Source organism: Alosa pseudoharengus, unplaced genomic scaffold (assembly GCF_046254945.1).
Source record: "Alosa pseudoharengus isolate Yale_2024_CS ecotype anadromous, Long Island Sound unplaced genomic scaffold, YU_APseudo_1.1 YU_APseudo_1.1_scf_10, whole genome shotgun sequence".
Classification (NCBI taxonomy): domain Eukaryota; kingdom Metazoa; phylum Chordata; class Actinopteri; order Clupeiformes; family Clupeidae; genus Alosa; species Alosa pseudoharengus.
The window spans coordinates 138626-157010 of NW_027468565.1; positions in this window are offsets into that span (position 1 = coordinate 138626).

Sequence of the window (18385 nt, forward strand, 5' to 3'; positions counted from 1 at the left end):
TTGGAACCTAAAATACCACTGTCAAAACTACCGCAGTTCAATGCTGAATTTAGCGCAATTGACTGGAGTGATCAGCTATCACAGAGAAATCCAGATGATATTCTGACTCAATTTCACACAAAACTTAACATAATAACAAACAAATATACCTTTACTGGTAAGGTGCGCCCTCAGCAAGTTAAATTACCCTGGATAAACTCTGAGTTACTCAAACTCCTTAAACAAAAAGCCTCATCTCTCAAAAAATTCAGACTACATCGAACCCTTGAAAGTAAAAACGACTTCACAGACATAAGAAATAAATGCATTACTGAACTACGCAAGGCTAAAACAACACACTTCCAACAGCAAATCACCCAATCTGCTTCCAATCTCTGGCAGACTCTTAAAGTCATCACTGGAGAAAATGAAAACAAAAAGAACACCCCAAATCTGCAGATTTCCCTCCATGGCAGTCTGATCTCTGACTCTAGAACTAGCATCTGAGTTTCTCATTTCCCATTCCTATCCCCCCTATCCTCAACAACTGATATGTTTTCTTTCTTTGAGATCACACAAGATGATCTCATAAAGAATGTGAAAACTCTAAAAAACTCTAACAGCCGGGATAGCTATGGCTTAAATACTGTGTTTTTGAAGACCCATGCTAACAGCCTCTTTTCCATCACTTAATTAATCTTTGTATCAGGCTGTCCATTTTCCCCTCCAGCTGGAAAACAGCCCAAATCATACTGATTTATAAAGCCGACAACCCTTGTCTGGTCTCTAACTATAGACCTATAGCTAAACTCCCAACAATGTCCAAGCTGCTTGAAAAAACTTTGTACAATCAATTGTTACAGCCGTTATCTAGAAAACAGTAACAAGCTAAATGACTGCCACCATGGTTTCCGTGCAAAACGGTCCACCATGTCTGCCTTACTACTTTTCACTGAGGAAATTTGGAACTCTCTCAACAGAAGACACATTACTGGAGCATTTTTTATCGATTTTCGTAAAGCATTCGACACAGTAGACCACCTGATTTTATTATCCAAACTTCACTCTTTTAACCTATCGCCCTCAGTATTAGACATTAGACATCAGATCAGTATTAGTATTAGACATTCTCTTCGTTTTTAACTTGATCACAAGTTGTCAAAATTGACTATGCAATAGCTCAGCCCTTGGGATGTGGTATGGGTGTCCCACAGGGAAACATTCTGCTGTATGTACAAGGTTCTTGGAATGTTTTTTATTGCAATTATATTCCAGCTGTATTTCAAAGTCCTTCTGGTGTTTTAGCCATGATGTTGGAAGGTTATTTACAAAGTTATTCCATACTTATTCAAGGTTCTTGAGTTGTTTTTGTCATTTTATCACAATGATATTGCAACATTATTATATAACGTATTGTAAGGTTCTTGGAATGGTTTTGCTAAGTTGTTGCAAGGGAATCACAATGTTATATCATACTTATTTCAAATTTCGTGGATATGCCATGCCAACAATCTTGTAGTAAGTATATAATGACATTGCAATTTCATTGGGCAAAAACATCCTTGAAATAATTACAAAATAAAGTTACAATAACATGGCAAAATCATTTCAACGACCTTGAAATCAGTTATAACTTACATTAGTGTAGTGAGCATTTCAGGAAATAAAATTATTCAATCTCCGTTGTTATCTGTTCAAACTACTCACGGCACCACACATGTTTGAAATAACATTATATTTGTTTAATTTTGTCCAGCTCACTATACCACTGCAAGACATGTTTGAAATTACATTATACATTCTTCATTAAGACCTACTCACGACACCATAAATGTTTGATATAAAATCATACATTCTTCATTGTGACCTGCTCGAAGAACTCACGACAGATCAAATGTTTGAAATAACATTATACATGTTTCATTTTTTACAGTTTAAATTGCTTACCACACCAATGCAAGATAAGATTGAAATAACATTAGCTGTAGCAATAGCAATAGCAATAGCAGTATACATTCTTCCTTTTGACCTGCTGAACCTACTGACAACACCATGTCAGGAAAGTTTGACCTAACATTACTAGTGTAGTGAGCTTTTACAATTTACCACACCAATGTAAGATATGCTTGAAATGACATTATACATTCTTCATTGTTATCTGCTCAAACTACTGACGACAGCAAAAATGGTTTGAAATTACATCATACTTTCTTCCGTGCTCAAACTACTCACGACACCACATATGTTTGACACATGTTTCATTTTGTCCAGTTACAAATGCTCACTACACCAATGTTTGAAATATGTTTGAACAATATATTTGAAATGAAATTATAAATTTTTCATTGTTATCTGCGCAATTTCATTGCAATAACATGGCAAAACCATTTTAAGAACCTTGAAATAATCTCATAGTAGTGTTGAAAATAACCTTACAATTTCATAGCAATAACATGGCAAAAACATGCCAAGAACCTTGAAAAAATTATATGATAAAGCTGCAAATAACTGCAACATCATCAATGATGTATTACGGTTATTTACAACGTTATTCAATACTTATTTACAGGGTTGCCATATTATTGTAATGATCTTGCAAGGTCATATCCAAATCCCATACTGATTTCAATGTTCTTGGAATGTTTTTGCCATGGTACTGCAATAATATTGCAAAGTTATTTGCAACATAATTATGTAACATGGCAAAAACATCCCAAATACAATTATTTTAATCTCCATTGTTATCTGTTTAAACTACTCACGAAACCACACATGATTGAAATAACATTATACATTTGTTGTTTTGTCCAGTTTTAAGTGCTTACCACACCAATGCAAGATAACATTGAAATAACATTATACGTGCTTCACTGTGTCCAGATGTAAATGCTTAGTACAGCAATGCAAGCTATGTTTGAAATAACATTATCACTACACCTATGTAAGATGTTTGAAATGAAAGTATACATTCTTCATTGTTATCTGCGCAATTTCATTGCGATAACATGTCAAAAACATCCCAAGAACTTTGTAATAAGTACATAATAATGTTGCAAATAACCTTAACATGGCAAAAACATTCCAACAACTTTGACATAATGTTACAATGTTACCATACCTTACTTATTTCAAGGTTATTTGTAGGGCTGCACGATATTAGGAAAACATGCGATATGCGATAACATTATTGAGTACTGCGATAACGATATAACTTGCGATATTTAAATATTTAATGTTTTTCTCCATTCTACTTGCTGCTAACATAGACTGAAGGGTGGGGGGGGGGGTAAATGTATAATTACAGAAATAAATGTATAATTTTCTACATAAACAATATAAAATATACTGCTCAAAAATTAAGGGGACACTTCAATCATACACTGGATTGGTGCTGACACTGTTTGATTCTGAGCAGAAGAAAAACTTTTAAGGCGAGTGTTTTATTTTGCAAGAACAAGGGTGGAAGGTTTAAAAAAATTGGTTTGAACAATTGTGGAAAACTGTAAGTGTTCCTTTAATTTTTTGAGCAGTATATTATGTAGCCTAGGTGGACAGCTAAGATACCCACTGACTAGGCTATCGAAGTTGAGTGGAAGATGTGCTCCAAGAAAATCCTCGTAAAAGAAGGATAGACAGCCAATCTGAATACTTGCGCACCAACCAGCGGAATATTCCACATTGCCAGCCTTCGCTGGGCCTAGCAAAAAGCTACTGTACTTAAGCTATATCGCGGCGGTCACTCATCTAAAATCTTAAGTATCCCAGTCTGTAACCTCATATGCTGCGCATCCCACGTTATTAGGCTACCGGCATGCCGACTACGAGGGCAGCGGAAAGTGAAAGTAAGTGGCTGCGATCACACAGTCCAGGCTAACAAAGTAGGCTAAACAACTTTTACAAACAACGAATCCTGATTACCTCTCTGCTGCTGTCTGGGGCTTTTGCTAAATGCAAATTATGAAATACAAGCCTTACAGTGAAAGACAGATAGGCTATCTTCTGATCCTATAACAACAACGAAAGAAATTGTTTATTTGAACACGGTGGAGAAGGACGAATTTGGCGCTGTGTTTGTAATAAGTCGGCCTTCATAAAACCAAAATATTTCCCTATAACAGACGTGTTTTTCCTTTTAGTCACCAATTCCTCTTCGCCTACCTCGCTTGACTCACTATCTTCAGCCATCACGACTTAGCTCCTGCCTCAACACCTAAAACACCACACACCTAAACTGGTGGGGGACGGGCTTCTAGGGCTGCATGACAGCATCGGTTTGGTAAAATATGTTGACATTCAGAATGTGAATACACCATAGACTGTATGGAATGCGTGCGGCACAGAAAATGTATCAAAATGTATCGAAAATTAAGTAATCTTTGCGGTATGTCCATCGCAAGCGTTGATATCGCGATAACGATAGATTTTAGATATATCGTGCAGCCCTAGTTATTTGAATGTAATGCCATTCCAAAAACCTTGTTATATATAATAAGGTAGCAATATCATTGCGATAACATTGCAAAACCACTCTAACAATCGTTCTTACCATTGCAGTATCATTGCAATGACATGACAAAACGATACCAACAAAATTGTAAGAAGTACACAATAACGTTACAAATAACCTTGCAATTTCATTGCGATAACATGGCAAAAACATCCCAAGAACCTTGCAATAATGACATAATAAAGTTGCAAATAGCCCTCCAATATCATTGCATTAACATGGCAAAACCATCCCAACAACACTGTAGTAAGTATAAAATGATAAAATGTCAAAAATGATATTGCAATCATTATGCAATCATGCAAGGTTATTTGCAGCGTTATTCCATTCTTATTAGGTTGCTATAATATTGTAATGATACTGCCGTCATTCACAAATTTCATACTGATTTCAAGGTTCCTGGAATGTTTATTTGCAACGATATTCCATACTTATTTCAAGGTTGCCATATTATTGTAATGATATTGCAAGGTAATTTATTGCAATTATATTCCAACAGCATTCCTTCTGGTGTTTTAGCCATGATGTTAACATGTTATTTGCAAAGTTCTTCCATACGTTATATATACATATTGCAAGGATATTGGAATGGTTTTGCTAAGTTATTGCAGTAATCACAATGTTATGCCATGCCAACAACCTTATAGTAAGTATATAAAAACATTGCAATTTCATAACAATAACATGGCAAAAACATCTTAAGAACCTTGAAATAATTATATAATAAAGTTGCAAATCAACAATACAATAATATATCCCTATATGTGTGGAATTACACCAACCATAAAAAAAACACTGCTCACTCCCAAGTGATATCTTAATTCACATCACATCCCGTAATAAAAGGCTACATGTCAACTGGAAAAAATTGTTTCTCATATGCTAGCTCTCTCCTGCAAATGATAGTCCTTGACTGAAAACTACGCGAGTTTGTTGCAGCCGCAACGACACACCTTCCACACACACACACCAGCAGCAGGAATGAAGTAATATAGAGCTTACCTTTTGTTGAACTCTGGTTAAAATCCATACCAAACAACCGACGAGAAAGCAAATCCATTAAATCTGCCACGAGTTTTTAAAACTTGCTGCCGGCTAGTCAAAACTCCAGGCTGTCAATTCTATCAATGCAATCCTAAAGTTTAGTGTAGCTGCGGGTTAGTGGGGAAATTAAAGCTAGTCGCAAAGCAGGCAGCTTTAAATTGCAGTAATATTAAATTACCAAATAAAGGCACCCAATCACATCCTAATCTACCTAATTTGTGTGGGAGAACTTTGTTTTATCATCTGAATTTTCAAGTTTCCTCATTGACCTCATTTGACCTCATTCAAACACAGGTCTTGAAACAGACTCAGATATTTACGATAAAAAACAGCAAATGATTCCGCATTATGACGTGACATGCAGCTGAAAACAATCAACCGCTGAAATCTTTCTACCACTGGAGCTGTGAATCTTCTTAACTTTATGGTCTGACCAGCCTGCCGTGATTCCCACTTTACTTGCACGTAAAACTCTCCTTCAGAGGCACATTTCTAATTACAGACAAGTCGTCCGGTTTTTGATATTGACTCATTTATCTCGTCAAATATTATGTTATGTAGCATTATATAGGCTATGTATGTTAGGTCACATAGCCAAACTAACGTTATAATGTTAGGGAAATGGTTAACGTTAGCACTTTGCTACCCTATCCGTTAATATTCACTACATCCATTATGTAAGGAAACCCACTTAATCAACGTCAACTTTAAAGTTAGCTGTAGGTTTCGATAACATTAGCTAACCACAATCAAACCAGCTAAGCACTAACGTTAACGTTACATGTGCTCAGCAGCATTTTAATTAATGTTGACGTTAACCAGATAAAGTATGAATACTATGGCTCTGGCTCTTGATTAAATACACCTGTGGAAAGGGACCTGATGAAAGCCATGACTAGGCTACTGTTAAGAAAAGGACCATATGCCCAAAGTCTTGTTAAAACACACTACAAAAATTGACGTATAACGTTTGTGTTGTCAACATAGGCGTCAACATAGAGTATGTTTACCTAGCCTACGCTAATCATTTCTGCATTGTTCTGGACTATACATTTCAGCATTGTTCTGGACTATAAATTAAAGCTCAGCCTGGCACATGAATCAAGCTTTCCAGTTGTAGTACATCCTATAAGTACATTATAATTTCTAGAAGAAATGTTGCTGACAGACCTAGCAAGCTGTTTAAGCTATAGCGTAGTTGGTTATCACTAAGAATGGTCCATTCTTAAGACACAGTTCATGATTATCAACAGCAACAACGCACCCTTTGCCTACAAAGTGTTCTAAGCTGTTTACTTTAAACTGATTTACTATCAACGTGTCCTTAAACTAAAATGAATAAAACAAAGATGCTGCTTTGTTTGCAATGAAATAGTCTAGTATATTTAACTACCACTACAGATTTATGTTGCAACAACTTCACTTAAATATATAAGTTGCATTGAAGAATTGTACAATTAAGCAATATAGCACTAGTGAGAGTGGGGTTGGTCATGGATATTCCCACTGGTGTTGTTCGGCCGTAGCCACGAGGCCGGAGGCCGAGTAGCGCAGGCAACAACAGCCGTGGGAATATCCATGACCAATCCCACGATCACGAGTGCTATATTGCTTTTATACAACAATTCTACCACAAACTAAATAATCTGAAAACACCCCAATATTGTTTAAAAATGTTAATTTCGACATCGTTCTTACGCATCAAAAAACTGTTCCCTTTTCAATAGGTCTTGGTTGCTAGGTAACCAACATTCCAGATCCCTCTTTACGGGTCTTTGTGGTTTACGTGTCTTCTTGAAAGAAATGTTGAAAGTCGGGCTGAAATCACATTCATATCTAGCTTTGCTGCATGCATGTTACAAGGACACTGGGCCATGTCATGTAAGGGACATGGTACTGCAAAAAAACGGAAACATAGCCTACATTGCAGAACCACTCAACTTTATTAATTTATGGTGAATAAATGTTACACTACTGTGCACAGACCCATATGTTTTTCTGACATAATGCTAGCACGTTAGCAGCGGTTAGCTAACTATGCTAACGTTAGTTATTGTGGTGGATTTCTATGACTTAACGGATGCATGTATGGTTTTTATAAACTTTGATATTACTGCAATTATTATGAGACTTCAAGGCCTGTACACATCTTAAACAGACCAGACCAGCAGTCAAGGAGTGGGGTGAAGGAGTTCACAGTGACACCTGGCTAGATGGTCGAGGTGAAGGAGTTCACAGTGAACTAGATGGCCGAGAGCGAGAGGATGATGTAATTGGATGATGTAATGGTGGTAACAGCAAGGCCAAGTAACAGGTGGCAAGATAAGAAGCCCTGTTACAACTGGACTTTATGCATGATGAGACAATGGGTTCCACCAATAGTCGTAACCTTGGTGGATGCTGATAGGCCAACAGGTGTCTTTCGAGGGAGGCGAGAAGGCCCAACTTCAAGGTTAAGGAGTATAAAAGATAGGCCGCGGCCATTTTGATTTCAGATCTCATCGGGGGCGCCAGCTGATGACATCTCACATCACCCTATTGCTTGACACCTGGTCTGGACATCGTTTAGGCTGGACTATCACTGCAATACGGTGAATAAAGATCAACAGTCTTCAGAGATCTCCTGTCTGCATTGTCTCCTTCGGACGCTTTGTTCCAGAGTGCTAATTAGTAAGTAGTTAAGTGATAAATTGTTCATTGGATTCGGAAGTGGACCGGTTTTTCCACGACAGATCTGGAGGTTCCAACCGAGATTTGACACAGGATTCATCAGGAAAGCAGTTCTGCCCCGGGTGAAGCAGGTCACGGCAGCCGTTTCCCCAAGGGCCCAAAAGGTAGGCAATTTTGCTTACATTAGGGGGAGCCAGGCTGTTGTGACTTGTGGGTAGCCTGGGACTAAATTGTTTACTGAATCCTCAAAAGAATAGTGGAGACATAGGAGGGAGATTGAGTTACACTGTTGGTCTTTAAAAGCGCATGCGTTTTATGATAATATGGTATTTTTCTTTATGCGATAGAGAAGTCAGAATAATGAGAGTATTCTGAAGCCTTTGAAGGTCAAAGGGAACAGACAGTGCGACTGATCTGTAAGGTATTTTTTGTGATTTATGATATATGGTATTCCTCTATGCGATAGAGAAGTCAGAATAGGGTTATTCTGAAACCTTTGAAGGTCAAAAGGGAACAGACAGTGCGACTGATCTGTAAGGTATTTTTTGTGATTTATGATATATGGTATTCCTCTATGCGATAGAGAAGTCAGAATAGGGTTATTCTGAAACCTTTGAAGGTCAAAGGGAACAGACTGATCTGTAAGGTATTTTTTGTGTTTTATGATAATATGGTATTTTACTCTATGCGATAGAGAAGTCAGAATAATGAGAGTATTCTGAAGCTTTTGAAGTTCAAAGATAACAGACAGTGCGACTGATCTGTAAGGTTTTTGTGTTTATAATGTTATGGTATTCCTCTATGCGATAGAAGAAAAAATAAAACATCAGAATAGGGTTATTCTGAAATCTTTGAAGGTCAAAGAGAACAGACAGTGCGACTGATGTGTTTATAATGTTATGGTATTCCTCTATATGGTAGAGAAGTCAGAATAGGGTTATTCTGAATCCCGTTTAAGGTTGAAGGGAGCAGATAGCACAGCTAAACTGTAAGTTTTTTTTTTTTGGTGGTGTGTGTGTGTTTTTCTTTTTTCCTTCTGCTTTGTGTGTGTGATACTACTCCCTCTGCGCTGCAGAGTAGAGGGAGAATAAGAGGCAACTAGGCCGTAAATTGACCTTGCAGTAGTTAAGTTGGCTAGTGGGGAAAGGAAAAATATATAATAGATAATATACTATATAATAGTGATATTTTAGACAGATAGAAATATTTAAGAATAGACTGGAATGAGCTGACATCACTGGACGAAATATTAGCCAGCGATATACAGACAGATAGAAACACTTTAGAATAGACTGGAATGAGCTGCTATCACTGGACAAAATATTAGCCAGTGATATGCAGACAGATAGAAACATTTTAGAAATAGACTGAAATGAGCTGATATCGCTGGACAAACAGAAGAGCCAGAAAATATCAGACAGATAGATACACTTTAGAATAGACTGGAATGAGCTGCTATCACTGGACAAAATATTAGCCAGTGATATGCAGACAGATAGAAACATTTTAGAAATAGACTGAAATGAGCTGATATCGCTGGACAAACAGATGAGCCAGAAAATATCAGACAGATAGATACACTTTAGAATAGACTGGAATGAGCTGCTATCACTGGACAAAGTATTAGCCAGTGATATGCAGACAGATAGAAACATTTTAGAAATAGACTGAAATGAGCTGATATCGCTGGACAAACAGATGAGCCAACGATGTCAGAGAGATAGTAACATTTTAGAAATAGAATGACATGAGCTGATATCGCTGGACAAACAGATGAGCCAGCGATATGCAGACAGATAGAAACATTTTAGAATAGAATAACATGAGCTGAATATCACTTGGGCACAAAATCCGAGCCAGTGATAATCAGACAGATAGCACCCCTCAGAACAAAGTTTTAAAATGTTTATTTGTTATGTGAAACTACTGAGTGTGTGTGAGCATGGGCCTACAATAGGTGCCGGGAGCACACAGACCTACACTTGTGATTGAGGAGATCGCCGAGGGACAGAGAGAGGGTCGGTTGAAGGAGATCGGGATAAAAGTGGATCATTACAGATAGCAATTGGGATACTGATCAAGGATTTGCACAGGATACATACGTTGGACATAAATGCTTTGATAAAAGTATTCACATGCCTCTCAACAGAGACGCCTGAGCCTCTGAGTAATGAGGAAGGCCTTTTTCCCTACAGCTCCTCTAAGTCCTCCTTACACCCAGAGAAGGACAGAGAAGAAGGTAAGGAGGCAGAGCAGAGTACAGAGGTTTTGGAAGACGAAATCGGAGCTCACAGTGGGAAGTGATTGGGAGACATAGGTTTGTAAGAAATTCTCCCCCTGTAAGGAAACGTGGAAGGCTCACACTAGGTTAAAACTTAGAAGAAACATCACTATAAAATCTTACAGTGTGCCTTGCTATAATAAATGTTGTCACATATAAAACAAAATCAAAAGGTTGTGATGCACATGGCAAAATGTATACACTTTTGTAGAACAATATACTCACAACAATAAAGAAATATAGTTATAACACTGTTAGAAGATTCATGTATACACGTTAGTAGAGCAATATATTCACATCGATAAGAAAATAGTAAGAACACTGTTAGAAGGTTTATGTATACACCTCAATAGAGCAATGCACCCACATTAATGAAGAACTAGAGAGTAACCTGTTAGAAGTTGATAACTTGTGTAAAACTGAAATAAGTAAATAAAATAAAGAAAGAGAAATAATTGTATGAAGTAATATTTGCCACAGACATTAAGCCCACAGGTGGGGGCCACACTCAGCAGAAGACCTTGGCTCAACGCCCAGATCTGGGCTTGCTGCCCAGATCTTGGCTCACTGCCCAGACCTGGCTGACTGCTCAGAAGAGACAAGAGATAAGAAGTCTTACACACACAGGTAGGCCAGAGCAGCATTCTCACACACACAGAAACAGCTAAAACTTGGATTAAGTGAAATAAGAAGTAAGAACAAAATTGTTTCTGTTAATTGTAAATTAGAAAAATAACTAACATCACCAGAGAACAGAGGATCAAGCTACTAACACAGGGTTGAGACAACAGTCAGAGTAGGGTACATCACATTGGAAGTAGATAGGTTAGGACTATTCATAACACAGGGAAGAGAAAGGGAACAACCACATAGTAATTAAGATAGCAGTGGCCTATAACCGTTTCCCATATTAACACACGGAATCAGAAAAAAAAGCCAAACAACTTATCTAACAAGCAACAAGCAAACTACAGGGATATATGGCACAAGGAGGACATGAAGTGATCTGGACCATAAACATTACCCAGCATAGAGAAGAGGGGTATTATATAAACTTTGACACTGGACAACACGTGGAATTCCAAGGCAAGAGGTTGCAATTCCCAACATACTGTAGAGAGTGGTGGGGCCTTGTTGAAGTAGTAATTTATACACTTGGTGACATATACCCTGGCACGCATTTGCAGGAGAATCAGGAGTGGCCACAAACCCGAGCAATAGCTGGAGACGCACATAATAGTGAAAAGTCAGAGGAAGAGTGGGTGGTTAAAATCACCGAACACCCAAAAGGAGGGCGTAAGCACCACAGACAAATAGGGGGCAGCGGTTCCAGGACAAAGAGTGCTGCTTCCAGCTCACTGTGAAACTTGGGGAGACTTGAGTGACGCCATACTATACACAGTCGGTGACCTACGCCCATATACACCAGAAGATAACCAGCCAGTGTGCATCATACCTAGCTTCGACGAACAAGAGGCACACCTCCGAGACTGGGAACTGGGTTGGTACCTGGAGTGGGAACAATCTAGTAATATAGAAGACCAAAACCAACGCCAGGTGCACCGGGAAGACGACGACTCGGAAGAGGATCTGTTATATATCAACGAGGAGGTTCAGAACATTCACTTGAAAGACCACAACTATTCAAAAGACTAAACCCACAGGAGGGAGAAGGGTTGTGAATAATGGCGACGGGAGAAGATGACACCATTGGAGGAAGTCTTGAAAGAGAACAGGATTGCCAGAGATAGAATCAAGGAGGTCAGCAAGAAATGGGAAGAAAGGACACGGACGCACCACACCCCCTGGGCATACAATGGAACATTTGATTTAAGCACAATAGCCCAAATGCAGGAGAAGGTCCTGAACCATAAAAATCATGACAAGAGGCCCACAAGACAAAAGAAAAGAGAAGAAGAACTATTGACCTTGGAAGTTTTCATGAAAATAGCCGAGCAGAAAAGGAAGGAGAAGGGTGACTGGGATAGGGTGTCGCCCCTAACAACAACCATAAAGAAAAAGCAAGAAGAGGGAAAAATGAAGACAAGTCAACAAAGGCAAGCATCCCCGAACCAGGCTCCAGATCCAAGGGCCCTGCCTATGGAGGAACTACGCCCACCTCCATATGGAGAAAGGGACAGACTGTATCCCGAGATACCATAACTGAAAGAAGATACAAAGGAAATGGGCCAACAGAAAGAAGGATCACCGGGCCCTGCAATCCAAGCGGCCCTAGTGTTGAGAGAAGTCACAATGGGAGGAGATCGCATGGAGGTGTGGGAAGAAATAAAGAAAATAATGGAGAGGCAACAGGACTCCCCGTCAGGAGCATCACCAAGACCAACAGCGCCCCTCTTCAGCCCTGGGGCCCCTGAGCTTTCCCCGAGAAGTGAAGAGACCGGAGGGGCATTGAGGGAAACGGAGATAGACCAAAAGAGTTCGGGAAGGATACAGAGGACCGAAACAGAAGTGGCCAAAAGGTGGGAAGAAGCACTTCAAAGTGAAGACGAGGAGGCAACAAACCATAGGTGTGCTCTGTAAAGGCTGCAGCATGATTGGGGAGAAGGATTAACCCACACCAGTACTCCCAAAGGACAGGAACAGAATAAAAACACAGGGATAGAAAATAAGAGATCACGAACAAAACAGAGGGATGATCCAGGAGCATCAGAGAATGATGGAGGAAGAGCAGGTTGCAGCCATTCAAAGAGAAGCTGAGATACAACTTGAGCGCTGGAGCGAGAGGAAAGCACTTGAAGCAAAACGACTTATATATAAACTGACAAAGACAGAAGGCAATGAGCAAGGAAAAGAAGAACTGGTAGCCAGAGCTTGGGAGAAAATGGGAGAGGCTATGAAATGGATATAAGAAAGAGTAAGCATGTGGGAATCTGAAAAGCACCAGAAATACAAGGTCAACTTCTTGAAGCTCATGTAAGAACAGAGGGAGAAATTAGAAGGAGTCATAGAGGAGATGAGCCTTGAGGAGAAGCATGAAGAAGAAAGGGCGAAGGCAGAGCTTCTGGAACAAGAGAAGGAGAAGCATTGGAGGTGGACAAGAAGGGAAGAAATAGAGGCGGAAAGGCTAATTAGCCTAGCAGCTGAAAGGACTAAATTGGAAGAGAGGAAAGGGAGAACTAATGAAACTGGAGAAAATATATGAGTGTGTCCAAAATATTAGAAACGAAAGCCAAGAAGAGGAGTGCTTAGTAAAATTCCGCGTAGAAGAGTCCGAATCAGAGTGGGACACAAACGACAGCGAAGGGCCTAGTGAGGAGGAGGACGACCTGGATATAGAGCATGACGGAGCCCATTACATCGCAGAAATAAATCAGGAGCAAGGGCGAACAATGGAGCAAGACCAGACACAGAAAACACAACCAAAACTACTGAAACGGGGGGCAATCTGTGGAGGGTGCAAAAAAAAAAAAAAAAAAAAACAGTTTAAAGGTACAAAAGGAGTACGATCCCACCAGGGCCGAAAGAAGGAATGCAGTGGAAAAGGAATGACGCTGCTCTCAGTAATGATTCCACCCAGTATGATCACCACAGGACTCTTGGGGATAAGCAGAGTAAAGAAAGGTGTCGAGAAAGGCCTGGAGGAAATCCGGAGAGGAATGAAAAAAGGGCTAAATGAGATTGAAGGAGAAGTAAAAAGGAGTTTGAAAGAAAACAAAAGAGAGCTGGAGAAGATAGAAAAAAGAAGAGAAAAAGAAAAAAAGAACGGATTAGAAAGGAACGAGAGAGAATGCAAAAGAGAGGCCCATGAAGATTCAGATGAAGAAACACATGTCATGGCACCAATAATAATAAAAGAGAAAAAATCATACTACCAGCCGTGGACTCACTCGGACGTGAACGGTCTCTTGGCAAGGCTCCCAGTGTTACACGAGGGAGGAGGTAGATGGATTTCAACGATAAAAAACCAGACACAAGGACGAACCTTGACAGTAGGGGACATAAAATATGTGCTCAGTTTGTTACTGGGAAAATCTGAGACGGAAGCGGTGTTAGAGAGGGAGAAATTAGGGTATCTGATGGCAGACAGCAGCCTGGATGCAAAGGACTTTGATAGCTATCGACCCCGAATATGGAAGGCCTTGAGGGCAGCCTACCCAAACCAGTACAGCCCCACGGCCGTCTACGTAGAGAAGCTTAAAGATGATGACAATCCCGCAGCTTTTGTGGAGAGGGCAGCCAAAGACTGGACAGCCAGGATGGAACAACGACCAGAGGAATCATATGCATCCACAATACAATTCAGACAGGCCGTTATGGACACCCTGCCGAGACCAGTAAAGGCACAGTTAGAAAATGACTGGCGCTTGGGTTGCATGACTAAAGATGAGTTCAGACTAGCAGTGGCACACTACGTAACACTCCACAGGCAAGGAGAAGATAAAAAGGAACAACAAGAAAACGAGGTCTTGCGAAAACTCACTCAAATGCAGTTCCAAGAGACAAAAAGCGCAAAAAAGGTCGCTACCCAAGCCCCAATGATGCTGGCCGCAGACCCGGTGCTAGGGGGCCAGGCTCTTGCCCCACAGCAACAATCAACACAAATGGTACAGCAGCCTGTGGCAACACCAATGGTACAGCAGCCTGCGACGGCACCAGTGATACAGCAACAGGGGATGATACAGCCACAACAAATGCCACCAGTGACATTTCAACCAGTGATGTATGGGCCTATACAACAACAGAGACAACAATGGTACCCACAGAACAAAGGCCGAGGTGGGCCCCACGGAGGGGGATTTGGGCCAGGAAGAGGAGGCTATGGAAGAAAACGACAACGTACTCAACAAATCAAGGACCAGGTAGCTTCCAGTGCTGGGTGTGCAGAGGAGTAGGACACATCTCCAGGGACTGCCTGACTAGAACTGGTAGACAAGGCAACCAAGGGGGACCAGCACCACCACCACAAGGGCAGATACAACAGAGTGTCCCTCAATATGGAGGAGCTCTGTCACAAGGCCAAGCCCAGTCTGGCAACCAAGTGACCCATTATAGGGGAGGCCCGCCGCAGGGGCAGACTAAATCTGCCCAGGTCTCCCCCTATGAGGGAGCCTACAATTGACAAGGCCCGGAAAAACCAGGGGAGGGTCAGTTCCCCACCCTGATGAGGGGAGCTGATGCAAAACCGATGCTGCAGGTTCTAATACAGGGCAGAGAGGTTAAATGTTTAGTGGACATGGGAGCAGCGTACACTTGTCTTCACCCAAAAGATGCCCAGCACCTCCCCAGGTCTTCAGGAAAATTTAGGAAGACGGTGGGTTTCGCGGGGAAAAACGCAGCTTATTCCAATAACAGCCCCAGTATCAATTCAAATAGAAGACAAGGAAATTAGGATACCAGTGTTAATAGCGGACACACGCCTGTCAACCTGCTGGGGCGGGACGTGTTGTGCAATCTAAGACTCCAATTTGAATGCTCCCCGTCAAGAGTGCAGATGTTAGCAACCCAGATGGATATGATGACACATGGCCCCCCACAAAACCACGTCCAGCAAGTTTACTGGATCGGTCAGTTGGAACCAGACCTGGAACAAGAGCTATACAACAAACTTGCAGACCAAATAAGCAACCTCCATGGCCATCTACGAGCACCAAGATGTCCCTTTCACTGCACAATTAAGTTTGACCAGACGCCAAATGAAGAAAGAGAGGAAAAGTGGAACAGAGAAGTGGGAGGCTGGAAACACATTCCACTGGACATACACGCAGTAATAGTGGCTAAAGAAGGAGTAGCCGCTGACGTAAAGTTCATGGAAGGAGGGAATATGGGAATACACTTTGACATGCCTGGAACAATGCCCCACATCACGTTAAAAGTGGCAGAAGGACACAGAGCAAGAGAGATGGGCCCAGTGATGCTCAAGGCTCGATGTGCCAAATGGAAGGGGACAACAAATGATTGGGTCCAAATAGCCACTGACCCAGAAGACGGTCCAATGTACAGAATAACGCTAAGCAACCCAATCACCGTATGGGGCGTCCCACAAATAATCGAGCTCATGAATGCAGGACTCCAGGAACAGAGGGGCATACCTTATGCCAAAAGGATGCCCCTATGGATGCATTCGGTTATACAAGCTGTTCCCAGGAGCAGGACAACAATGCTGGGACAAAACGCGACACAAACCTTTTGACAGCAATGATATGGACTGGGACACATACATGCAGCACCTGTCATGACGTTTTAAAGAGACTGATGCACCGCCGACGGCACACGCCTCAGACTTAAACCCAGAAAAAAGGCTAAAGTCCAGAAACAGCCCTGGAAGAAGCCCTCAATATACCGTATATCAAACCCTGTCTATATGGCAATCCCTATTGCATGCATGGCCTGATGGCAGGAATAGGGTAGCGATGCTGGGACAAAAAAGAATAATGTGTCCTTCAGCAGGTTTGACCCAGACGGGGACAGATATATGTGATACAATGCATGGATCGTGAAGCAGAAGAGATGCTTGTGGAGCCAAAACAAGCAGCCTGGAAAATGATGATGCTGCAGGAGGCAACGGAAACGGATGAGAAACACGTGGAAAGAATATTAACACAAGAACCATCCGTGGTGTGGTTCCAAGGAGATGGAGACATAGGACTGGTTAAGTCAGCAAGCCCCATGGAAGTAAAATTTAAACCAGGAGTAACGTTGCCATTCCAGCCACAATACCCACTCTCAGCAGAAGCAGTTGAAGGAATTAAGGAAATGATTGAAGACCTTCTGCAAGCAAGAGTCCTAGAAGAAGTCCCAAGCGCAAGGTGCAACACGCCTATTTTCTCTATACGAAAGGTAGATGGAGTGAGATGGAGAATGATCCAAGATCTCAGGCCGGTAAATGCATGCATTGAGGACTATCCGGCAGACATACCACATGCTAACGTGTTACTGACATACATCCCGTCTGACGCTACCACGTTTTCCGTCATAGATTTAACGCAAGCTTACTTCTCCATTAGAGTGGTGCCAGCGAGTGAGGAACTTTTTGCATTCCAATATTTGGGAAAAAACGTATACACAATATACGTATACAATCGTTTGCCTAAGGACCTCAAATTGAAAAGCTAATAACCTAAAGCGCATCACGTGTCAGAGCACGATCCTGCAATATTTCAATGACGTTTTGATATGTGCCCTGGACAGAGAAACGTGTGAAAAAGGACACAGTCCATGTGTTAACCGTTCTGGCCGAAGGGGGGTACAAAGTGTCAAGAAAAAACTGCAATTTGCCCAGCCCAAGGTGATCTATTTAGGTGGACACAAGGGAATTGCCCCAGAGCATATTGAGGCCATCACAAAGGAACCAAGACCAACCACGGTAAAACAGATGATGTCGTTCAGTGGCCTCAAAGGATTCAGTAGTGACTGGGTAGAGTGCTATGAACAGAACATAGCCCCACTCCGAGCTATGATCATGAATGCAGAAAGCAACAATCTGAAAAACCGCCTCACCTGGACAATGGACGGAAATGAAGCATTTGAGCGCATCAAGGGAGAACTGCAGCAAGCACATGCTCTTGCACTGCCGGACTATGGAAAACCATTCCACCTGTATGTGTCAGTGAAGAAAGGGGAGGGAAAGAACGCATACATGACAGCTAATTATCGCAGACACAGTGTCATGGGAGAAGCAAACAAGCAATTGCGTACTATAGCTCTTAACTGGAGGCAGTGGCTCAGGGTTATCCACCATGCTTTCAGGGACTTGAGGCAGTGTATTCAGCATATGTCAGGGCCTCCAGCATTACCATGGGATGGTCAGTGATCATACACACCAGTCGTGCAATAGCCCAGTTAGTTGAACAAGGAAAGTTCTGCCTGACACCCCAGAGACAGCTCAGATATTACAATCTGTCCCTTTGCCCTGATGTCAGCTTAAGGACATGTGACACAGCAGG